At 45.9% G+C, this 24,555-nt stretch overlaps 1 protein-coding gene and 1 long non-coding RNA gene across 13 annotated transcripts in view; one reads left to right on the plus strand and one right to left on the minus strand.

Annotated features, from left to right (window-relative positions):
* The window catches only part of Tcf20 (transcription factor 20), a 174,504-nt gene that overhangs the window by 74,803 nt on the left and 75,146 nt on the right, over positions 1-24,555 (plus strand). For 5 of the 11 annotated variants that reach the window (XR_013440201.1, XR_013440202.1, XM_078052628.1 and 2 more), the window contains exon 1: positions 7,598-7,731. The exons of 3 other annotated variants lie outside the window; for them this stretch is intronic. The gene's annotated coding sequence lies outside the window, so the exon portion shown is untranslated. Of the gene's footprint in view, positions 1-7,597; positions 7,732-20,550; positions 20,717-24,555 lie in introns of those variants that run through there. 3 more of the 11 variants (XM_078052631.1, XM_078052629.1, XM_078052630.1) reach the window with 2 other exon arrangements.
* LOC120887274 (uncharacterized) lies at positions 1,627-8,617 on the minus strand. Of its 2 annotated transcripts, none has more exons than XR_013440203.1 (4): positions 7,975-8,617; positions 4,495-6,860; positions 2,357-2,829; positions 1,627-2,218 (listed from the first exon to the last, which is right to left on the minus strand). It is a non-coding gene; the product is annotated as an uncharacterized LOC120887274 (long non-coding RNA). The 2 variants fall into 2 exon arrangements; XR_013440205.1 differs by lacking the exon at positions 7,975-8,617 and adding an exon at positions 7,401-7,526.

A 24,555-nucleotide genomic window follows, 5' to 3' on the forward strand; every position in this document is an offset into this window, starting at 1 on the left:
TCACAGCATCCTGAGAAGGATGGGGTTAACGTGGCTAATGTGCTCAGCACTGCCCAGCACGTGGGAAAGCTACCGGAATATTCTCCCTGTGGTTCTCTCAAGCCAGTTCAGATTCTCCTCGTTCACCCACTATACTGAGCACCTGCAGTATGCCAACCCAAGCCCAGGGAGCTTCCTCTGGTGCCTGGGCTAAGCCACCAGGCTTGGGCGGGGGGCTGAGCATGTGAATCTGCCGAAGAAGGAGAACAGCCTCTGAGCTTCTGAGAATCGGTGTGTTAGCTCCCACTGCTGGCCTGACAGACATCTGATGAAATATGTCAGTCTAAAACAGTTTAAAAGAAATTTCTGGAAAACTCTCTTAATCCCACAGAGACCATACACAGCCAGAACTTAGGCTGTGTGCTAGTCTTGGCTTTTGCATGCCTTGCTAGGACCTTCCATTTTAGAGCTTCACTTTCCTCATCTGTAAAATGGACCTGTAACTGCCCCCCCCTCCCAGGGCGGACTCTGTGGGAATTGCATGTGAAATGCATGTTGTGTGCCTGGAAGCTTCTGCTCCTCCTTGCTTACAACTGTGAAATCTTTTGGTTTTGTTTCTGGTCTTTCACGTGATGAGCATGGGCAGGTCCTGTGTGGTGTCATGCTGTGTGCTGACTGCATGTGGACATCAATGCTATGTCAGCTCTGCTCCCAAGGCCTCCCTGAGTTGGGGCTTCACTAAAATCCTGAACTTTGTAACTTATGGAGAACATGAAAGGCCTCCTCAGGCTGCCTTGTCCCGGGGGGGGGGGGGGGGAGGTAGTTCTGGTTTAGGCTCATCCTGTCCATTAGTTCGTTACGTTTTTGAACAGCTCCCTGGGCTGGGCACTGGGCTGGCTGGTGGGGATAAGGCCCGTTGACCAGAGGTTTAGCCCTGCTCTGGAGAGCTCATGCCTGTGACCCTATTGACTTGGAAGGTTGAGGCAGGAGGATCAAGGCCGGTTTGGACACCTAATAAAACAATTTCAAAAGAGCTGGGGAATTTAGCTTAATGATAGGGTGCTTGCCTATAGATGCATGAGGCCATGGGTCAGTCTCTCTCACAGACACACAGACACACACACACACACACACACACACACACACACACACACACAGAGTCCAGGAGGAAGGATGCAAAAACACTCCAATGAACAGATGACTGGGGTGCAGGGGTGGCTTGACACAGCATCTGGGCTTCTCAGAAGGTCTGCCCCAGGGCAGCAGGCAAGATGGCTTAGAAATGATTATTGGCTTGATTCCCCTGCTCAGAATCCATGGATCCTCCTTCTGGCCTGGGATGAAGTCCCAGAGCCCCTATGGCCTGCTCCTCCCTGCCCCAGCAGCATCTCCAGTTCCTCTTTTCTCTTATTACTCTGGCCTCTTTCCCTTTTGTGGAGATTTACTTGCTCCTTCCTGCCTCAGGGCCTTTGCCCATGCAGTGCTTCTGCCAGGCACTCTCTTCTAACGTCATCCTGTAGCCCCGTGGGTCATAAGCACAAGGGCCACCGGGTCCAATGCCTAACATGTAATACAGGCTCGGTGAGGGTTTGTTGAGTAAATGAATGAGTACACAGGCAGGGCTTCATGGGGAAGGTGGCATCTGAGTAAGATGTGAAAGAGGGTAGCTTTTATCTGTAAAGAAAAGGAAAGGACATTTCTCCCTTGGGGACAGGCAGGCTCGGGACAGGAACAGTCTGTTTAGTCGCGAAGAGACAGACTGAGAGGCAGGAGTGAAGGTGGGAAAGGTGAGCTGAGCCAGAAGAGGGCTTTGCCTTCCAAGACAGGAACAAACGTCCTCGGCACCCACTGAAAACCACTGATCCAGGGAGAGTAAGGTCAAAGCTGGTTTGGGGTGGAAATGAGTCGGCTGCAGGGATGGGTGGGCTGGGAAAAGAGGCTGTAGTCAAGGACTGGCTGAGGGTCGGAGGAGCCCCCACTCCTGCTGTGCTGGTCCTGAGGCAGGGCACACCTGCTCTGGCGATTATCCCCAGGAGCTGGTGGGGAGACAGGCATCGATGAGGATCCTCAGTGGTGGGGCTCCTTCCAGAAGACTGGTGCCTTTTTAAGCACAGCAGGGTGGCTATCCTGAGTCACTGGAGGGAGCGAGAGGAGGGAGCATGGGCATCCCTGTCTCTCAGCTCCCGCTGTCGGAGAAGGCAGCATCCAGGGCCACACCACACCTGCATCCTGGGCCAGCCTGTGGCAGAAGATAAGCAGAAACAGTTCTGTCAATGCTCAGGAACAGTCTCCCTCTGTAGGGAGGCAGCAACCATGGTCAAGAGTGGAGAATCCAGGGACAAGGACCTAAGGGTAAAACCACTCAATAGCTGCGTACCTTTAGGCATCTTAGCAACTCTGACCTCCAGTTTCTCCAGCTGTGTTCTGGGGGCTGCTCCTGTCATTGTGAAGGTTGAGGTTAAATGACATATCTGGAGCCCCAAGCACAGGGCACACTGGAGGCTTAGGAAGTCCTGGCCATTATCATGGTTGGGTTTTTTCTCCACGATTTGAAATCTTAGCAGGAAGCTTGGGTTTCAGGCTTAAAAATGAAGAGCATGTCAACAAAACAGGATGGAACAAAGTCTTTTCCCAGCATGCCTCAGCATGTGGCACTGCCTTCCTGTGGAGCCCAGACAATGATGTGGCTAAAAGTCTTGTGCTTTCAAGCAGAAATAATCCCAATGGAAAGGAACCTCCCTATTGTTATCTCATGATAAAGCGAAGATGCAGGGGCTCTGCAGCCCACTAGCCTGTGTTCAGATTCCAGCTCTGATTCCTCCTCACTGCTCCGTGCCTCAGTCTCCTCATCTGCAAAATGAAGCAAGAACGTTAAGACAAATACCTGTATTTGTTAGTTTTTTTTACTCAAGAATTAAACGGGTTAATGCAGGTGAAGTGTTTAGCATGTGACTTTGCCACTACTATTGTGACACCATTTCATCTTTAACTCTTTGTAGTGTTCTGAGCAACTTGGAGGTTCTGGGGCCAAAAGTCTGAGTTCAAATTTGAGATCTGCCTTTTGCTAGCTGTGTAACTTGGGATGGATCTATTAACCTCTCTGTGCACCCATTCCCTGCTCTGTACAATGAAGACAATGATCTCTGCCTCAAAGCTTGCTGTGAGCCAGTGAGTGGCATCACCCAGATGGGGGACCTGACTTCCTGGCAGCACCAGGCCCTTCGTCCACAATCTCAATTTACAGATGAAGCAATTGAGACTCAGAGCCATTGAATGATTTGACTGAAAATGACACATTAGTGAGACCAGGCTGGTCCCCAGCTCAGTGACCTGTGTTGGCACCAACATGCCAGCAGCTGCTTAGGGAGAGTCCAGCTACCAGGCAGTGAGTGTCCAGGGGTGGAGGGTGACTTCCCCTGCTGCCTGGCTGCAGAGGTCTCCAGTTTCTCAGGTCTGCTCACCGGGGGGGAGGCTGAGGCACAGTGGCCACTATTTGTGAGGCAGGCCAGGTCCTCCAGGTATGGGGCCTGAGAGTTCAGCCCCCAGGCTGCCCCATCTCCAGGCCTGAACACATCACTGGAGGGGAGAGACTGGGGCTGACCCTGCTGTCTTCTGGCATCTCTTTCCCTGTCCACCTGCAGACTTTTGGACCCACCAACTGCCCATGTCCATGCCCATCTTGCCTGTGTTTACTGAGTATTAGGGAGTTCATGGCGAAGAGGTGGCTCTGGAGGACTGGGTTCTAGCCCTGCTAGGCTTCTTCCAAGCCATGTGACTCAGGAACAGTTACTTAAACTCCCTGCACTCAGAGGTCTCATCTGTAAAGTGGGGTGTGACATCAGTACCAACCGCGTCAGGTTGTTACAAACATTAACTGGGGTGACAAAGGGAAATCTGTCCAGCACCCAGTTCTTAGTCAGCTTGGAGTTCCCTGCTCTGTATTGTCATCATAAACATGTCATTTTGTGGACACAGTGCCCTACCCTGCATAGGAGGCCTCACACCAGACAAAGAGGTATCTCTGCCTTACAAATCCTTAGTCTAGAAGGAGAGTTGGACGTGCACCAAGCACGCAGGGTGATCAGTGGGAGCCACATCTTTGGCTCTGGAGAGCAGATGGAGGGGCAAGTTGATGAACAGAGGTCACCATGATACTTAATGAAACATTCATGCTCAAGTGTGTCACAGATACAATACCTTTCAGGGTTCTGTACTGGGTACAGCCCTCCTGGGCATAGCTGCTGGATGTTGCCCACATGTCTAATCTTGGCATTCCCTGGCCCTGTTTGGACACCCCTACCCCCAGCATTAGAGTCTCCCCTGACCCCTCACCCCCCCATTCAGGGCTAGGAGCTTCACAAACAGCAGGTGCTGGGGTAGAATGAGAGGGTGCCCACAAAGCTCCACACCAGGCCACCCCTGCACTTTACCAGGGATAACGTCTGGCTTGGGACAGGCCCAGCAGGATGCTGTGTGGAGTGTCCTCTCTGTTAACCAGAGATTTCTGTGAGTTACCTTCTGGAAGACTGAGAGCGGAGCCTGGGGCTCAGGCTTGAGAAGCAGGGCTTTCAGGCTTCCCTCTTGGTGTGCTGGGGTTGTGAGCAGCTGGCCCCTCCCAAGGGGAAGGAGATCCAGGGCTGGTGAAGGATAAAGGTGAGGGCTGTTTGCATGCTCAAGAGCCAGTGAGTGAGAGGAAGAACATCAGCCTGCTGCCGAAGGCACCAACACCCCGGCTCACTTCGCACAAGTCACTGATCTGCAGAGCAGGGCCAGTCTACTCAATCAATCGGTGCTGACAGATGGTAGCGGAATCAGTGACCTAGAGGCAGAAGGCTCCATTTGTAATCCCGGAGTGGCCCAGGCGCCTGGAGGAGGGCAGAGGAGTTTGTAATAAAAGGAGTGACATGGGTTTCCAAAAGTCATCTTTGAGCCAGAGGAGGAGGGAAAGGATTAATTTTGCTTCTGGAATTGATACTTATTCAAGTTCAATAAGATTTTTTTTTTTTTTTTTTTTTTTTTTTTTTAGTGGACTGGGTTAGTAGCAGGGGGAAAAAAGAACAGCTGATCTACTGTCTTTTCCTTAAAGAGTATACAGTCTAAAGGAAAACCAGGATCCATACATTTGAAACAACAAAAGAACAGAGATACTTATGTGACCAAAGAGGAAGTTATTGAGCTTCTGATACTGTAGTACCCTGGGCAGTAACTTAACCCCTCTAAGCCTCAGTTGGCTCCTGTGTCACATTGTGTCCACATCATGGAACTATAGCTACTGTTAATATGTGCCTGGTACTGTACTGAATTCTTTATGCAAATCTCTTTGGAGTCCCATAGTACCTATGTGTGAATAATAATATCCCCATCTTACAGGTGAAAAAAACCAACATTCAGAGAGGTGAAGTGACCACCTAGCATAAGAGTAACACATTTCTGTCTGTTGTCCATGATGCTTGTGCATATCCTCCCAATGATACCAAAAGGGAAAGTCACCAGAGGCCAGAAGACTTGGCTTGAACTGGGTAGTTTCCAGATAGAAGTCATCTAGGCAGTGTCCAGCAGGATCTAAAAGTGGGGCCAGGGTCGATCTCAGGAGGCAGAAATGCCCAAGAGCCTGGACCCAGCAATCTGTTGCATTCTTTCTTGAATAGGGCTCTGTTGAAGCCGGTCTCCTATCCTCATCCCCTAACCCTTAGACCAATGAGTGAAGGAGGGATGATGGGGCTGGAGGCTGAGGAAAGGGGCTTCCCTTTTCCTTGTGAATTCTCTCAAGACAAGGGTGCCCCCAACGCGGTTTTCAGGAAGCTCCTCTGCTTCTCCTATTTTTGTTCAGAAGGCGTGAGCCTGCTGAGTCCTGTTACTTTTGCTTCTGCAACCCTGACCCAGGCTGAAGCCAGGCATTGCTCTTTTTAAAGTCATTGTGCCTGAGAATTTGAAAATGAAACTCACAGACAAACAATGGGAACAGCTAGAGGGAAGGGCCTGGTGGCCTGTTCAGCTTTGCCCCGGAAGAGTTTGGCACCCTGCCTGGCATGCAGGAGATATTGGGAATCAAATCCCCAGGAATAGTCCTGACCTGCATCGGAGCCGTCCCCCACTTTGACAGGTTGGACAGAAGCCAGGGGAAATCACTGTTTTCCCCAACCACATCCTGCCAGGGTGCCCAGAACTACTCCAGGCCCTCCCTGGGTGGCCTGAGGCAAAGCAAAGCATTAACTGCTCTGGCCAAATGGGGTGAAAGGTGAAAGGGTAAATCCCGGCCTCAGGGAGCTAAGTAGCTCAAATATAGTGGGTACCCCAGGCCTCATCTGCTGCCAGAAGCACTTTTCCAGTCCTAATGTACTTTGAAGCGGGGCTGCTTCAGGAGAGGGAGCCACATACTTCCCTAACATCTACAACAGATATTGGCCTAAAAATCAGCTATTTTAGCTCACATTAGGGACATCTAATTCAAACTCTCCTCCTTCCCATTATACCATTAGGAGACAGAGGCAAAGTAGAGAGAATTTGGCCAGGTCACTGGGCCAGTATGAGGCAGGATACAAATACTCCAAACATGTCCCATCCTTATTGGCCTCGCTTTGTTAGAAGGTCTCATGGCACCACCATAAACACAGTGGTTTTCTACAACAGATTTTCTTAGTGGAAAAAAAAAAATACGTCAAGCCCTTCTTCTGCTCTATAAACACATCAGGTTTGCAAAGAAGGCAGGGCAGGGGCTGAGGTAGAGGCACTGCAAGTCTCCCAAGTCTGTCGTGGACGCTGGGTCCGGCCTGCCAGACACTGCAGCTTCTCAACGCCGCAGCTGGAGAAGTCAACTGGCATTTGTGGAGCGTCTGGTGAGGTAGGTAGCCCGGTCTCCCTCCTGCTGCCCCTCGCTTTTACTGCGGAGGAAAAAAAGGCTCAGAAGGAGCAAGTCCAAAGAAACTAGGCGCCATGGAGCTGAGGCAAGAAAACCAGGCCGGCCTGGCACGGCCTTGGGCTCCCCAGGGCCAAGGGTGCTTGGCTGGCAGGACCGTTGCGGGGAGGAGACCCGGCCCTCTCCCGCGGCCTCCCCAGGCTGCTGAAAGGCGCGACTCTGGCACTGGAGGCTCCAGGGAACTCCAGAAATCCCAATGAGATTCCAGGCCACCAACTCCCCAGAAAGTTGGCTCCCGGCCACCCCGAAGAAGGCCCCGGGCGGGCGGCGTGCTGCGCTCAGCAGTGTTAGAGCCCACCCCACGCGACCCCGGCCGCCCCGCTAGAGTCTCGGCGGCCTCCGCGCGGCGCGCGCTGGCCTCGACGCCGCCGCACGCGGGTGGGCACGCGCGCGCCGGCCCCGCCCCCTGCGCCCCGCCCCCGCCGCGCGCCCCGCCCCGCCGCGCGCTCGCCCGCCCGCCCGCGCGCCGCGGCCCGGAGCCTCCCTATTGGCCGCGCGCCGTCACCTGACGCTCTGTTATTTCCTGTGTGTTGGGAGAATGGAGAGAAAAAACCCCGAGCCGAGCCGCTTTCGGCCCCTGCGAGGCGGCCGCGGCCTCCGCCGGGGGAGCCCACCCTGAGGCGTGCCCGACCGAGGAGCGAGCGAGCGAGCGCGCGGGCCGGAGCGAGCCTCGAGGGGCTGCGGCCCCGGCCCGCCCCGCCGCCGGCCCGGGCGTCCGAGCTGGAGGCGGCGGAGGCACCCCCACCCCCACCCCGCGCAGCGCCGCCCGCCACCGCCGCTCCCTCCCCTCCCGCCCCCGGCGGAGGCCGAGGGACGGGGCGGGGGGGCTCCCGCAGGTAACCGCCGCCCGGGCCGGGGGAGGGGTCAGCCCGGGGCGGGCCGAGCTGTCTGCCCTCGCGGCCGGCGCAGGGCTCCTTGCCTGGCTGGACCTGGGAGAGGGAGCCCCCCGGAGCCCGCGCCGGGGCCGGGGGTGATGAGGGCACTGTCCCGGCCCGGGACTGCGGGGGACTGGGCCCGGCCTAGCCCGGGGCGAGGGGTCCGGCGGCGCCGGGACAGCCCGAGGGTGCGGGGAGGAGTACCTGCTCGTCGCGGCCTTGGGTGCAAAAGCGGCGGGTGTGAACGGGGGGCTGCGGGGTGCGCGCCACAGCCGGGGCCCGCGACCGTCCCGGGGGGACCCGGGGCGCTTCGCCGCGGGTCGGAGGCGAGGCCGGCGGGGCGGAGGGCCGCGCGGGGAGGGGCCGCGCGGGAGGGAGCCGCGCCGGGGCGCCCGGGAGACGGAGCGCGGGCTGCGGCCCTGGAACACCTGAAGCCATGTGGACGCGGCTGCTGCTCGCCTGCTGGCGGCGGAGGGCAGGCAGCCGCCGGGGCGCGAGCTGCGGGCGCAGGACACACTTCCTGTGGCTCTCCCCGCTCCGCCGCCGCGGGCTCTGCGAGCGGGATCGTTGGCGGACCTGCGGCTTGAGCGCCTCATCCCTCCTCTCGGGGCCGAGCGGTGGTTGAGGGCGAGTTGCCGACCCGCTCGGGCTGCGGCGGGAGGTGGAACGTCGGGGGTGCGCCGCGGTGGGAGTGGAATTCGGTGCGTTGGGGGGGCGGTGGCGAGGAGCGGCCACCCTCCTGGGTCTGTGGGTGGGGGCTTCGGCTCCGTCTCTATCCTTCCTTGTGGTTTGCCCTTAGGGGACAGGTCAAAATCAGGATCTCTCCCTTTCCTTTGCTTTCCTTTGCCCTAGGAGATTAGATGACTCTGGTAAATGCTGTAAAATGGATGGAATTTTTGAGCTATTATCTAACTGGCTGATCTTTGAATGATAATTGGACCCTTATGTTAACAGCCTCAGTGAAGAGTTTTATAAAACATCCTCACGTGGGGTGGCAGCTTGGTGAATGCGAAACCACTGAATTCCCACCTGGGAGACCAGGACTCTGCTTCCAGCTTTACCACCAAATAAACTGTAACCCAGGGCAAGTGACCGCCCCTCCCAAGGCCCCGTTTCCCCATTCGTTGAATGCCTCGGTTGGCGTTATTTCGTTTTGTTTTGGGGGCTTGCCTGTTTTGTGCTTTCACTTGTCCATAGGCAACTTTTCGAGAAAAACTAGCTCTACCTAACCTGGCTTTGAAAAAAACCCTGCCCTTTAGCTTCCAGCCTCTTTTCCACCAGAGCGTAAAAGTTGGCCAGGGTAGGCTTTCCTCAAATCCCAGGTGCTGTTCTGTGCTTCAGAACAGAAACTGTACCGTATTGTTATTCTGTTGTATGCCAAGTCCGCCTTATATATTTTTTTCTTTATGAAAGAGTTTTCAGAAAAAAAATTCAGAGAATGTTTGAATACTTTGCAAGTGTGGCTAGTGTGCAACAGGGTCTTTGTAGGTTCGAAGATCTTTCTTTGCTGGGGATTGTAGAGACATCTTATTTAAAGTTCTTTCAGTGGGACATTTGGCTAGCTTTTGAAATTTCCAGCTTTGGTATTCTCAGTCGGGGTGAAGTAGGCATCCATAAAATCTCCTGTGAAATGGTAGGCTAGAGGAATTAACTGTCACCTCAGGGTGCACTAATTATTTGCATCCCCGATTTATCCCTTAATGGTAGCAAGATGCCGCCTCACAGATGCTGAAGAACCCCAATTAGTTTCACTTATTTTATGGTGTGTGAGGGCCTCAGGCCATGCTTTTGACTGGTAAGTACTTCTAGACCAACCTCAAATTTGGTCTTGTCTTAAATTTTTAGTGATACTTGAGGGACATGTACTTAATGTGGTGTAATATGCCTTTCTTAGATTCACTTTTTTTACTCAGTCCGCATGGTTTCCAGAAGGATCTTAGGGTGGTTGGAAGCTGTGCTCATAATGACACTTTTGGAGATGGGTTGGTAGAGGTTTTCTTTTGTGCTAACATCAGGCTTATCATATAGTCACTTTTTTTTTTATGGTTATACAGACGAATTATTGAAATTTTACAAATAAGCAATTATTCTATTAGGATTTGAATTATGACTGTGTGCAGTTTAAACCAATCTTAGTTACTGGTTACTCAAACCCTAGGTTTAAACAACCATAGTTACTCAAAATTATAAGTACTTATCACATTCCCATGTATATATTATGTTCGCTTATAACTTATAGGGGAAAATTATAAAACTTATTCTACTGAGGTAATTTGTGTGTATGTATGTGAGAGAAGGCTGCTAAATTTAAGTAAACTGTTAGGAGACTTGAACTTTTAGGTTTTGTAACCTTAGCGATATACCTTTTTCTTAATGATATAAAATAAAAGGAAATATAGTTGGCATGATCACATCTGTTTTGACCAGAAAATTAGAATTAGGCCCTTGGTAAGTTCAGCATCTTCATATAGATAGAAAGGATATTAACAGTTGTATTAAAAAAAAAAAAACTGCCAGGTGTGGTGGTGCATGCCTATAATTCCAGTGATTCAGGAGGTTGAGGCAGGAGGATCACAGGTTTGAGGCCAGCCTCAGCAACAAAATTATAGACCCTGTCTCAAAATAAAAAAAATTAAAAAAGGATAGACATGTTGCTCTGTGTTAAAGCACCCCTTGGTTCAGTCCCCAGTACAAAACCAAATCAAAACAAACTCCACAAACACATATGCTAGGCTCTGTCCAAGATTTTTGTTGTTTTGTTTTTGTTTGATTTTTTTTTTGGTACTGGGGACTTGAACCTAGAGGTGCTTTACCATTGAGCCACATCCCCAGCCCCTCAGGGTCTCACTAAGTTGTTTACAGTCTTGCTTAGTCACTGAGGCTGACCTCAAACTTGTGGATCTTCTACCTCACCCTCCCCAGTCCTTGGGATTATAGGCATTCGCCAACCATGCTCGGCTGCATGTTCAAGGTATTTTGAATTGTCTTACAATGGCCATCCAACAGACCTGAGAAGTACTTCAACTTCCCTTTTCCTCAAAGATTATAGAGTCAGAGTCAGGGTCTGGATGGAGCCCTCCTCTTGGCTTCAAAGCCTGTACCAGGTCTGTTACAGTTCACTGCCCGTTCAAGGCAAAAATCAGCTAGTGGTAGATGTGGATGTGGTCCTGGAATCTTTATCTTCCTGTTGCCCCCCCCCCTTGCCTTTTTTTTAAAGCTGTGATGAACCTGAAACCTGGACTTGGGCAAAATACTGGAAAGCATGATTTTGTGACTGCTTTTACTTTTGTGGCCCCTGGGAATTTTCTGAACTTTCACTTTCCCTCTACCTGGCCAGTTTGGCCTGTGTGCCTGAGATTTAATCTGTAAGAGGTTTCTCTTTCATATCCAATTCTTCCATTCTGTCTTGAGCTGAAAACTTGTATATCAACTTAAAAGAATTATATAGTACATAAAATGCTGTCTGTCTTCCTATTAGTGGTTTACAATGCACAGGAATCACATTGTGGCTGCTCTTACTTTGACCAGATGGGTCTTGATACATATATTTATAAAAGACAGTCCTTTCCTCAGTATGACTTAAGCACACTTTCTCTTGGGGGCTTTGTGTTCATGGTACTTTAGCAATCATCACATCTACCTGGGGCTTCCGTCATTGCTTTCTTCATATTCAAATATAATTTTATTAGGCTCTTGAATGTCCTGCCTCTTACACCCCCCCTGCTGGGAATGGAACCGAGGGCCTCATGCATGCTACACAGGTACTCTACCACTGAGCTACATCCTGAGTATTAAAGTCCTTTAATACCCATAGTACCTTCAGTATGGGTGAAAAGGCTCTCATGACAACAAACACAGGACTCTGGACGGTAGAACTATGCTGATGTTGCAGGTGGTGTGCACCACTCATCAGGAAGATGCACTATGTAACATAAGTTGTTAGTATGTCTGTGGCTTATTATCTGAGGCATCTTTATGTAGAAAACATCTTTAAGGAAGAGAAAACATTAGCTCTTGGGGGAAATATCCTCCTTGCAATATGCACATCTAGGTTCTGTAGGAAAGGATATCTGTTCTATGGAACACTTGAATATTAGCCCAGTGGGAAGATGATTTCCATGTTTGAATGTCACATCCCTGAATATGGATTAAGGTCCTTCTGTGTATGTTCTGATTTTCAGTAACCAGTGCTTATAGGCACTGCTATAAGCATGGAAGATGCAGTGGTGGACAAGATAGAGGAGTCTGCTCTGGAGATGGACTGCAGACATTAAATATGTAAGAATTTCGGGTGGTAATAATAGCTATGAAGAGAGTTTAAAAACAAAAGACGAAAAGACGCAGTACTACTTCAGAGAGTTCTCAAAGATGTTCCTTGTTCTGAAGGTTTTTCTGCCAGCAGGGCAGTCAAATTTGGTCTTGGGATGAAGGAGAACAGAATTAAAGTAAATAATTTGCTTGCCTGAACCGTTAGAGAAGGTAATTTGAAGGATGGACGTGAGCTGGTAGAAGTTTTCCCTCTGTTTATGTCTTCATGTTTGTGGATAGGGACCTGATCAGAAGAGTTTCAGGGAGATCATTAGTGGTACCTTGTAAAGGCTAGGAAGAGAGAATGTTGTCTGCTTTTTTACTTAATTGTCCTGATTTTTAAAAATGCAGAGATGTTATAAAATTTGTGAGTATTAAGCAAGGTAGGAAACATCCTTTGGGTGTATTTATTTTTCTTTTTGGAAGAATTGAATTGGAATATTACAATCATTGTATTTTGTTAAAGCTACACATGAAGCCAGTAAACACTAGTCACTTCTGTATTTAGGACATTTTGCTAGGTATTGCTTAAAATAGAGGATTCCAAGTGACTGAGTGGAACTTGAGTGGAAAGATGTTGAGGGAAGCACGGGTAACTCTGTGCAGAGGCTCTGGTAGTACAGGTCAGACAGAGTTCATTACCCATTGCTAGAAGGGTTCGTCCTTTGTCTTTCCTGGCCAGCTGGCATCCAGCATGCCTTCTCCCACCCTTTCCATACTCTGATTACAACATTTTAGAGCTGGGGACACCAAAGAAACTGTCTACTCTAACCCTTTGGCTTTACAGCTCAGAAAATCTGACACCAGGAGGGCGGTGACTTTCTCAGAGACATGCAGTGTTTCACTGACAGGATCAAGGATAGGACCCTGTTCTTCACCAGCTAGGTCAGTGTTCTTTCTGCTGCAATCCAGGCTCTCATCAGAGCACTGAAAGCTGACAGTGGCTCCTGAGTAGAAAAAGGAAGCCCTTGGGTTCTAATGTTCTTAGGAAATAAAAAAGCCCATGTAGTTCCAATCTTGAGAAATTAAGGGAGAGTAGACACATCAATATAAAGCAGAGTGTGGACAAAGAAAATTGTGTCATTGTTATTTTTCACAAAGACCTGTAGTGGTGGCTTCCTAGCCCTAGTGGATTCTTTAGGTTCACAATGGATGGCATGGTCAGAGTCTATCTTTGTCATGTTCAGCATTAATTCTCAGTTAAAGTGAGGACTTCTAGATGTCAGGGCACCTTCTGAAATGTGGTTAAAATGAGTTCTAGAATTCAAAAGAATTAAGGTCCCAGTAGTTCTAAGTTCTTTTCCTTCCAAACCTCATTTTCAGGGAAGCCTGAATGTCGTCTCTATAGTTAGAAATGCTGTAAGTAAGGCTGGGCCAGGTGGTGCACACCTCTGGGGATGTAGCCCAATGATAGAGCTCCAGTGGGTATCCCAGTACAACAACAACAACAACAATGCCCTGAGTGTGAAGCATTGCTTTGGGAGCCTGGAGAGTGTTTACTGTGCCTGGCAAGAGTAGGGTTTTGGGGAAGTGCAGAGGTTCTTCACTAGGCATTTCCCTGACTCAGTGAGGTGGTGGGCCAGTTACCTAGGGGCAGATGGTGTGTCCCTTTGGTGGTAATGTTAGAGAGCACGCTTGCTGTAAAGAGTCCATGTGATGGGCACTTTGTGGAAGCATTTCAGAATATGGAAAGGAGGATGTGCCCCCTCAATCTAGCTGCATCACTTTCTCACAGTGACTTTGGGCATTTCGTCTGAGCCATAAGTTTTCTCATCTGTAAAATGAAATTAAAGCAACCTTAGGCTATTGGGAAAAGGAATTAAAATGGCAAAGTATGTGCTGGAATGCATCACTGGTGGGTGGTGCTCAGAATGGTCGCTGTCTGTTAGCAAACATTCCATATTGTGCTGTGTGCCAGGATGCTGGACTAGAACTCATGGTACTTACTCATTCAGCTCTTTCTTGCTGATGCTATTGATTTTATATCCTTAAATACCTGCCCAGTAGAGAAGGACGGGTAAACAGGGTTATCAGAAGGACTCTGACAGAATACAAGGTGCTGTATCAGGCAATAATCCTGACTTCAAAGGTCCCTGGAGGCTTCTCAGAGAAGGAGTTTGTGCTTCCTGTTGGTTGTCTTTTCTCACCTCAGTGCCTTGTTCCTTTTCTTTGTCTCAACCATTGGTATTCTCTGGACCCTCTGTTTTCGTTGTACTCTCTTCCTGGGTGATCTTGGGTAGCCTTGGGCTGTAATGATTCTCCATAAGCTGATGATGTCCACTTTAATATCTTTAGCTAGACTTTTCTCAGCTTCTCCAATTCATTGTTGGTACAGCTTCTTGGAATTCTCACTGGTGTCTTGAGCTCCTTCAAGTCCAAAACTGAACATTACTCACAAATTTCCCTCATCTGCTCCCTTCTCCATGAGTGGTGCAGCCACCTACCTAGTTTTTCAAATCAGATTCCTTCTTTTCTCTTACTACCCTCTAATTGTCCACCCAGTTATTGTCAGTGCTATCTCCAGTAAGACTTCCGTTTATTTTATTCCTACTGCCATTACCTTCCTAGCTGCCCTCATCTACTGGAACACTGTGGTGGCCTCTTAACATGGCCTCCTTATTTCTGTTCACATCTGCCACTATTCGGCTTTTGCCAGAGCTGCCAAGAGTTTTCTGTCTCTCTCCTGCTTAAAATCTTTTAACGGTTTCCCATAGCACTTTGAAAAGAATCCAGGCTCCTTCTTGTGGTTCACAGGCCTTGAATAACCTGGCCCCTGCTACTTCTCTGATTGCCTCTTCTGCTTTTGCTCACTGTCCCCTGACTACACTCACTTTCCTCTAGTTCCTTAAAGGTGCCAAGCTCTTTCTCACTTGAGGAACTTTCTTATATGCTGCTTTCTCTATCCAGAACACTGTAGGCAGCCCAGCCTTTTCTCATCCTTCAGGATGTTTGTTGAATGAATAAATACCATGAGAAAGCAGCATCAGGGATGCGGTAAGAAAAAACAGTGTGCTTGGAGTGCATGCATATATAGAGTTCTTTAAAACTGTGTGTGTGTTTGTCTCTGTGTGTGTGTGTGTGTGTGTGTGTGTGTGTGTGTGTGTGTGTGTAAAGGTGTGTCTGGATTACTGAAGGAATGTGAATCTGGTTGTGGCATAAGTGAAGTTATTCAAGCAAAACACCTATCATTTAGGCAGCTGGAATTGAATATGCTGCTGATGGGAGTATGAAAGGATGTAACCACTTTGGAAAACTCTTTGGCAGTTTATTAAAAAGTTGGACATTTATCTACAATCTGGAAGTTTTTATTTTTAGCTATTAGAGGAAAAATGAAAATATTCTTAAGTGTGCTTTATATAAGAATGTTCATAGCAGTTGTATTCATAATAACCAAATAACTAGAAACAGTCCAGATGTCCATCAGCAGAACGGATAAACAAACTGGCATGTGCATACAGTGGAAGGTCACTCAACAATAGAAAGTAACAAACTAGGGGCTGGAGATGTGGCTCAAGCGGTAGCGTGCTCGCCTGGCATGCGTGCGGCCCGGGTTCGATCCTCAGCACCACATACCAACAAAGATGTTGTGTCCGCCGAGAACTAAAAATAAATATTAAAAAAATTCTCTCTCTCTCTCTCTCTCTCTCTCCTCTCTCACTCTCTCTTTAAAAAAATGTATATGTGTGTTTGTGTTACTTATCTACATGTTAATTAAAAATAATTGAACAAATTACTGTGCAATTTCTACTTGTGGGTATATGTCAAAAACCTGTCTTTGTACCACTTTAAAAAGAAAAAAAAAGAAAGTAACAAACTAATGATACATGTAATAAAATGCCAGTGAAGAGCCAGACACAAAAATAGTACATAATGGATGATCCTTACTTGAAAGACAGTCAGAACATGCAGAAGTTAAGAACTTACTTATGCTATGATGGAATGAGAGCTGTTGATAGACTCACTGAGGTGGGAGGCTAGGTGGTAAGGGTGCCATGCACTGCAATAGAAAAACAGTGGCCAAAAGAAGATTGAAGTGGGGTATAAAGTGAATTTAGTTTTAGAACTTAAGTTTGAGATGCTTGTAAGGCAGCACATGGTTGAGCACAGATCTAACAGTTAAGCAAAGTAACTGGACTGTAAATTATGACTTGGAGGTTCATACATATGTAATAATTCCAACCTGGAGTGTATGAGGGGGCTCTCGGGTAAATAAGCAGCTTGACTGTGTACAGAAGTGGTTCCTTTCATGTTTCCTGCCTGAGTGTTGGGCATCTCCAGTCAGTATTGGGGACTTACTGGAGGTTTTGTAGTTTTGAACACCCTCCCTGCCAAGGAGTTATGTTATTGTTGCTAACAATGGCAAGTACTCAAGGGTTCAGGACAGAACCCAGAGGAACATTTAAGGGAGCAAGAGGAAAACCTAGAGAGTGTGACATGAGGAAAGAGTGTGTTTTACATCAGAGGCAGTGAATAAGATGACTGAGAAATGTCAGTTGGGTGGGGAGGAAGCATCTTCTGGGGAGGAGAGGAGACCAGAGCCAGATTGCTGTGTGCTGATGAGAACGTGCAGTGCAGAGATGGAGGCAGTAAGGTTGGAGTCCAACCTTCCCCAAATCTGGCAGTTGAAGAAAAGTAAAAAAAAAAAAAAAAAAAAAAAAAAAATGCTGCAGGGAGAAGGGGTCAGAAGAAGAGCATGTGTAAATCCTGATGGAAAGGAATCAGCACAGAGGACAGCATTGAGATGCAAGAGAGTGCTGCATTGAGGATCTTCCAGGGAACTCAGGGTGATCCAGGGAAGTTGGCATTGGATTTTAAGATTCTCTTCTCAAGGCAAGCCAAAGTGTGGGTGGAAAATGGTGCACTTGGTGGCAGGTTGGTGAGGACGGCTGTTGTATGTGCTGGGAAGGTCCTACTGAGGAACAGAGGAAGGCAGAGCTGGAAGTTTTGAAGAAATTGCTGTGGCAGCAGATGGAGCTGACTAAGGAAAAAAATTGGAGGAGGAAAGTAAAAAGTGGTTAAGATGAGTTTTCTACCTCCTGGGATTTTTAGAGAAACTGATCACCTTTAGGAATTTGTTTGCCGCCTCTAAGACTGAGCTTTTCTTGTTCACTTCTGCATATTTAATGTCTACAGCAGTATTGGACACACCTGGGCCAGACCTGTTGACTTGAGTGAAGTCACTAAGGATGATGGTGATGGAATGAGAGCTGTCGACGGACTCAGTGATTTGGATTTCAGTGATTTGGACTCAGCTTCTCCTACTTGTGTCTGGCAATCTCATACCCCACCCCAATTCACACATCTGCCATCCCCATTCATTATTAGACTAGTGACCTTCATGTTTTATTTAACAAATACTTACATAGCATTTACTGTGCAGGTAGATGCAATGTGTTGTGTTGTCAGAATAGCAGAATAAGTGGGGAGTAGTCATCCCCTCAGTGCTGGGCTGCCCCCAGATCTGCAGAGGCATCCTGGGGCTTGGGCAGCGTGTGAGGATCATCCTCTTCCCAGCTCCAGCTGGAATATCTCTTCTTGTATTATCTCTGGGGTATCTACATTAATTAATTAATTATTATTTTTACTGAAGTATCTCAGAAAATACTTTCATATACTGTTTGACCAGGCTTTGAGGTCCTTCTGGTTAGAGTTGTTTTGCTTTATTTAAAAAAAAAAATATATATATATATACATATATATATATTTATTTTTTAGTTGTAGTTGGACACAATACCTTTATTTTTATGTGGTGCTGAGGATCAAACCCAGGGCCTTGCACATGCTAGGCAAGTGCTCTACCGCTGAGCCACAACCCCAGCCCATGTTTTGCTTTATTATTTTATTTTATTTTTAAATTTTTTTCCAGTTTTGATGAACTCTTTTTTTTTCTTCCATCTTGACAATGGTGATGAACTCTTATTCATCAGTGCCTCACACATGCTAGTCAAGTGCTCTACCACTGAGCTACAAACCCAGCCCTCTACATTGCTTTATTTTATAGCCCCAGTATCTCATTTGTTGCCTGTCAGTGCATTGAGAGTAAGGGCACCATTTTGCTTATGAGCCTCTTCTCTAGAATCCCCTACCCTCTGTGGGTCTTTAACCATATTAGTGCAGGTTGTATGTTACAATTGATACAGAAAATGTCTCTGTTGTACCATGCTTGTGTATTCTTAGATGGCCAACATGCTCTTTCACATAGTAGATATTAAAGTAATTTTGAATTTGGATTTTGTTGTAGAAAACTTGTGAAGTGTTCCTAAGAGCAATTGAAATCGATAAAGAGCCAAACACAGTGGTGCATACCTGTAATCCCAGTGATTCTGGAGGTAGAGGAAGGAGGGTTGCAAATTTGAGGCCAGCCCCAGCAACTTAGTGAGAACCTGTCTCAAAATAAAAATGAAAAGGGCTGGGATGTAGCTCTGAGGGACTATAAGCCAAAGAACTAAGTTAATTTATCCTGATAAAGTATTCTAAGCAATGAGTTGGTGGGAATCTTGGTCTTAGAGTATGTTAAGGAACAATAGTCAGCTGTTCCTCCACTCTGAAAAGTAACAGCAGATGTCAGGGAGTATTGGTGATTTAGGTGAAGAAAATGGAGAACTCCTTGCCTCATAAGGAACACTGGGAATTTCTCCTAGAGAATTTTAGAATAGCATAGACTTATTTATGTTTAATAATTCCTACTTAATAGCAGATGTATAGGGAATATGCCCTCAAGATTCCAGCAAATGCTGGGTGTGGGGGTGCATACCTTAATCCCAGCAGCTCAGGAGGCTGAGGCAGGAGAATCCCAAGTTCAAAGCCAAACTCAGCAAGTTAGCAAGGTCCTGAACAATTTGTCAAGAACCTGACTCTAAATAAAATATAAAAAAGGGCTGAGGATGTGGTTCAGTGGTTAAGCACTTCTGGGTTCAGTCCCTAGTACCAAAAAAAAAAAAAAAAAGAAAAAGAAAAATCCAGCAAGATGATTCCCATAAACTCGACATGCACAATCAGTGTAAATGAACCTAAACAGATTTACAAGTACCTGTACATTTGTGAACAGACATAATGGAAAAAGTGTAGTTTACATTGAAATTAGTTCTCTCTGTGTATGTTTCCCCATTGATAAGAGTTTAAACATAATGGGGGGGGGGCTTGGGTGATAGCTCACTGGTAGAACACACATTCTCTTTCCTGGTTTGATCCCTGGCACCACAAAAAATTAATGTAATAAAATAGGTAGATTTTTCATCTTGTTTGGTTGAAGACTTTGTAGACGTGGACTTAAGTTATAGCATACACCATGGGAAATTTTTTGAAGAATGTTGTCATCTACATCAGTGATTAAATGTCTCTTAAACAGAACAAAACAAAAACACTATATTGACCAGCTCATGTGCTAGAAGTTGGTTTCCCCTGAAGCCTGTGGGAAGGAAATGCATAAATAGAATATTTTGGTTCAAACAAGATTGCTAAGGAGGTACCATGCTTTAGGCACAAGGCAAACCAAAATTAATATCTTCCCTTTCCCTAGAGTCAATGTCTGTGGGAGACTCAGTCAGAAAATTTACATTTGTAAAATCTTTAATGGATCTTGCGGCTATAACAGTGGTGTAGCCAGAGATGGAGTAGTAGAACCAGGAAAGAGTAAGAATAACAGAAGGCTGAAGAGGAGGGGACATTTGTGTAGGCCTTGAAGAATAGATGGGAAAGAGCCAGGTGGGAGGATGAAGGAAGGAGAATTCCAAGGATAGGTCCATCAAGAGCCAAGGCGCAAGGGGCTGGGGTTGTGGCTCAGTGGTAGAGCCGCTTGCTTAGCATGTGTGAGGTACTGGGTTCCATTCTTGGCACCGCGTATAAATAAATAAAATAAAGGCCCATTGGCAAAAAAAAAAAAGGCCAAGACTCAAAAAGTGTGTGACATATTGCATAGCCAAGTATGGGCTTTTGGGTTGGGGATTCTAAAGATGACAGGCAGTGGAGGTCAAAAGGGAACATGGCCCAAGTGGAGTGAGGTGAATAGCTTGGTGATAGGCTTTAAACCTGGACACTTGACTCTCATAAATGGAGTGAAATTTTGTGAAGGGGGGTGTGACATTACAGTTGAGAGAAGGTTCTGACTGTGAGAAGGACTGGTCATGGAAAGGAAAGGGAGTGCTGGAACCAAATAAGGAACTGATGATCTTTGCCTCTTTCTAGTTTTGTTTTCCCATGCCCAAAGCCCTAATCTATATAAGAAGAATCCAAAATGTAGCAATTGGTTTAAATAAAATGGACTTCCAGGAAATTGGGGAGATCAGCTGCTTTGTTACCAAAACAGATGGATAGATATTCCCTAAACAATGTAGCATATTTACCAAAAGCTTCAATAGTTTGTAACAAATAATCTTTATATAATAAAGATCAGGGTGATAGGCATTGTTCTAAACACTTGACAAATATTAACTCATTCAAAAAAAATAAGAGATAATGTTTTCTGTTTTTCAGATGAGAAAACTGAATAGAAAAGGTTGAGTGACTAGATGAAGGCCACACCCAAGTAGGAGCAGAACCAGCATTTGGAATGGGGCACCCTGGCTTTGGACTCTGCCTTTAACCTGTACTTAGTGCAATTCTGTGTTTAATTTGAATGAACTGGAAAATAACTTGCTGAGTAAGTTTGTGGCCTTTTTGAAGGGGAAGAGTTTGTTTTTGGATTGTAGAAAGAGCAAAAGGGAGCCTAGAAATGCTGTCCTAGGACCTGTCTGCAAGAACCTCAGCTGTAGGGGGCAAGTACTGTTCTGCTCCCCATGGTATACTCAGCATCTAACAGTCCTGGGTATGTAGTAGTGTTCAGCAAGTACCTTTTTTGCTGTTGTTGTTGTATATAGACACAATATCTTAATTTATTTATTTTTATGTGATGCTGAAGATTGAACCCAGTGCCTCACATGTGCTAGGCAAGCGTTCTATCACAACCTCAGCCTTTAGTGAGTACCTTTTTTAAAAAAAATTTTTAGTTGTAGTTGGACACAATATCTTTATTTTATTTATTTTTATGTGGTGCTGAGGATTGAACCCAGGGCCTCACACGTGCTAGGTGAGCGCTCTACTGCTGAGCCACAACCCCAGCCCTCAGTGAGTACTTTTTGAGTGAAGCAATAAATGAAGTGGAATTTTGCTGCCAGCTTTTGAAGGAATGTGCCATTAAAGAGTTCCGTGGGTTTTCTGGTTCTACTTACTGTTTTCTGGTTTTAAAAAAAAAATTTTCAAAATCAAAATATTAGACTTTTAAGATTTCAACAGAAATCTCTATATAAATTAGATTTCTTTTATTGTTGCTTTTGGTTTTTCATATGCCTGTATTTAAGATGTATTGGAATTGAATTCCAATTATTATAGCTAACATTTGTATGTAATACCTTTTAGAGAAGTTTAATAAACATTTCTTAACAGATTCTATTATTATTATTCAGTAGTATTCTTAATATTTGATACTGATTCATCTATATCTTGCTGAAGAAGCTTCCTTAGTTCACTGGGAAATTCTCTTCCAGGAACCCAAAGATAATACAATTCAAGAAGTGTCTCTGCTAATGTAAAGTCACAACATTGATCATGTAGAAGTCATATATCTGATTTCATTAGCAAATTAATAGATGATGTAGGTTTCTAAGGAAGAATGAACTAATGTTTTCTGCTTTAGTTCATTCTGAATTAAGCCATACAAGAATAGGAAAATGGAAAATGTTGTTTTCAATCTATAAACCAATAGACTTAGTTCTTGTTTCTCTTGTTGACTTGGTTTACCTTATTAGCCCTACTAAAATATATACCTCTTAATGTTTTTTGTGTCCAACATTGACTCTACTAAATTGGGAAAAAAAATACTATTATAACAGTATTTTATTCTAGAGTTAAAAATGATCATATGAAAAATTATTTTGCTGAAATAGTTATGAAAATGAATTGTATATGTTAAAATATTTCACAGTTGGGGCTGGGGATATAGCTCAGTAGGTAGAGTGCTTGCCTTGTATGCACATGGCCTTGGGTTCAATCCCCAGCATTAAAAAAAAAAAAAAAATCACAGTTGTTCGCCTTGTGCTTTGGTTAAACCAGCTTGTAGAACCATCTTGTGTGTGGATGAAGGTGATTCCTTTTTGGGGGGGTGGGGATAAGGGGTTATTGGGGATTGAATCCAGGGGCACTCTACCACTGAGCCACATCCCCAACCCTATTTTGTATTTTATTAGAAGGTCTCAATGAATTGCTTAGCACCTTGCTTTTGCTGAGACTCGTCTCAGCCTCCTGAGCCACTGGGATAACAGGTGTGTGCTCCAGCCTTTTTTTATCTCTTATTTTGAGAAAGGTTTTTACTAAGTTGCTGAAGATCTCCCTAAGTTGCTAAGGCTGGCCTCCAACTTAGAATCCTTCTATCTCAGCTCTTGAGTCACTGGGATTACAGTTGTGTGCCACCATGCCCAGCATGAAGGTGATTCATTCATAATATTGTTTCACAAAATTTTTTCCAGTTTTCACTTTGGAAGTGGTATGTCTCCCAGCTAGCCCTCTGTACTGGTAGATTCCATATCCACCGATTTAACCATGTTTTTAAAATCTACCAAAAAAAAATATTTTTTTTTCTAAAGCATCTGCACTGAACATATATCAACATTTTCCCCCATATTATTCCCTAAAAATTACAGCATAACTACTATTTGCAAAGCATTTACATTGTGTTAGGTATTATAAGTAATCTAGGGATGATTTAAAGTATTCAGAGGGATCTGTGTAAATTATACAAATTCTGCATCTTGTTATGTAAGGGACTTGAGCATTCATAGACTTTGGTATTTGTGGGGGTCCTGGAACTAATCCTCTGTACATACAAAGGGAGACCATATTTGTTTCAGATAGTTTATGCTAACTTCTATCTAGTATTAAACCACTAATGTAATAAATCAGTGGCTAATATTTATAGATCTCATACCAAGTGCTAGGCATAGTGTTTTTTATGTAATTCTTATAAAATAGCCCCATAACAAAGTCAATACATTATCTGTAAAATGGGGATTAAAGGAATAGATTTGGTAATTTAGGAGAGATCACTCAGCCACAAGGTGATAGAGCCAGGGCTGGAACTTAGCTCTGTGTGACTTCAAAACCTGTTTCTGGAGGCTGGGGAAATAGCTCAGTTGATAGAGTGCTTGCCTAGCATGCACGAAGCCCTGGGTTCAGTCACCAGCAGCAGCAGCACCACCACCACCAACATCAAACCCTGTTTCTCTTTTCTAATGTAAAATGTGTAAAAAAAAAAAAAAAATACACATCACATGACTATTTGCTTTTGCATGCACAGAAAGGTCTTCCTTCTCTTCTCTTCTTCATAGCATTCTTCTGAGGTTTTTATCTGTTTCTGCCACTAAAATGTAGGCCCCATTGGATGAAAGCCTTGCCTTCTTTATTCTTGTTGCCCAGAGCAGTGCCTGGCACACAGTGAAAAATAACATATTTATTGTGAAGAATATGTACCATAAGTTGGGTGCAGTGGTGCACACCTGTAATGCTAGTGGCTTGGGAGACTGAGACAGGAGAATTGTGAGTTCAAGCCAGCTTCAGCAACTTCCAGGCACTAAGCAGCCCACTGAGACCCTATCTCTAAATGAAATACAAAATAGGGCGGCGGATGTGGCTCAGTGGTTGAGTACCCCTGGGTTCAATCCCTACCCCGACCCCGCCAAAAAAAAAAAAAAAAAAAGAATATGTACTGTAAGGTTATATCTTCTATAATATTAGCTTATAATCAGTTTCATAGGACTTTTTTTTTGTTTTTTGCTTTAAGATAATGTTGGGGATGTGGCTCAAGCGGTAGCGCGCTCACCTGGCATGCGTGCGGCCCCGGGTTCGATCCTCAGCACCACATACCAACAAAGATGTTGTATCTGCCGAGAACTAAAAAAAAATAAATATTAAAAAAATTTTCAAAAAAAAGATAGTGTTGGGTATGTGGTTTGGTTAGCTACATCCCCATCCTTATTTTCTGTTTTGATACAGGATCTTGCTAAGTTGCCCAGGCTAGCCTCAAATATGTGTTCCTTTTGCCTCAGGCTTTACCCCTGCACCCAACCATAGGCAGTGGTTTAAGTGAGGGTGTTGAAGAGGGATACCTTGTGGAGATGCCAAGGAACCTTGTGTGTGTGAGAGAAGTCATAGCTGCTGTGAAAGTAGGTTGGAAGTGGTTTGGACAGGCATGGTGATAGACCTGCCTGAGCTGTTCTTGCAACCTCATAAATAGAAAATTTCTTAGTCTCTGATTTTTTTCCTGACCTCTGCCAGAGGGTCTTGCTGTATTTGTGAATTGGAAATGCAGTTGCTTCACCTCGGTGTTCAGGATTGCACAGGAAGATTCTGCCCTGCCTCTGCAGTCATTTCCCAGTTTCCTCTCATGTGTCCTCCACTGCAGCTGTGTCCCCATTCCTATATTGCGGGGGAGGGGGGGGTCCCTGTCCT

Source organism: Ictidomys tridecemlineatus, chromosome 6 (genome assembly GCF_052094955.1).
Source record: "Ictidomys tridecemlineatus isolate mIctTri1 chromosome 6, mIctTri1.hap1, whole genome shotgun sequence".
Taxonomy (NCBI): Eukaryota; Metazoa; Chordata; class Mammalia; order Rodentia; family Sciuridae; genus Ictidomys; species Ictidomys tridecemlineatus.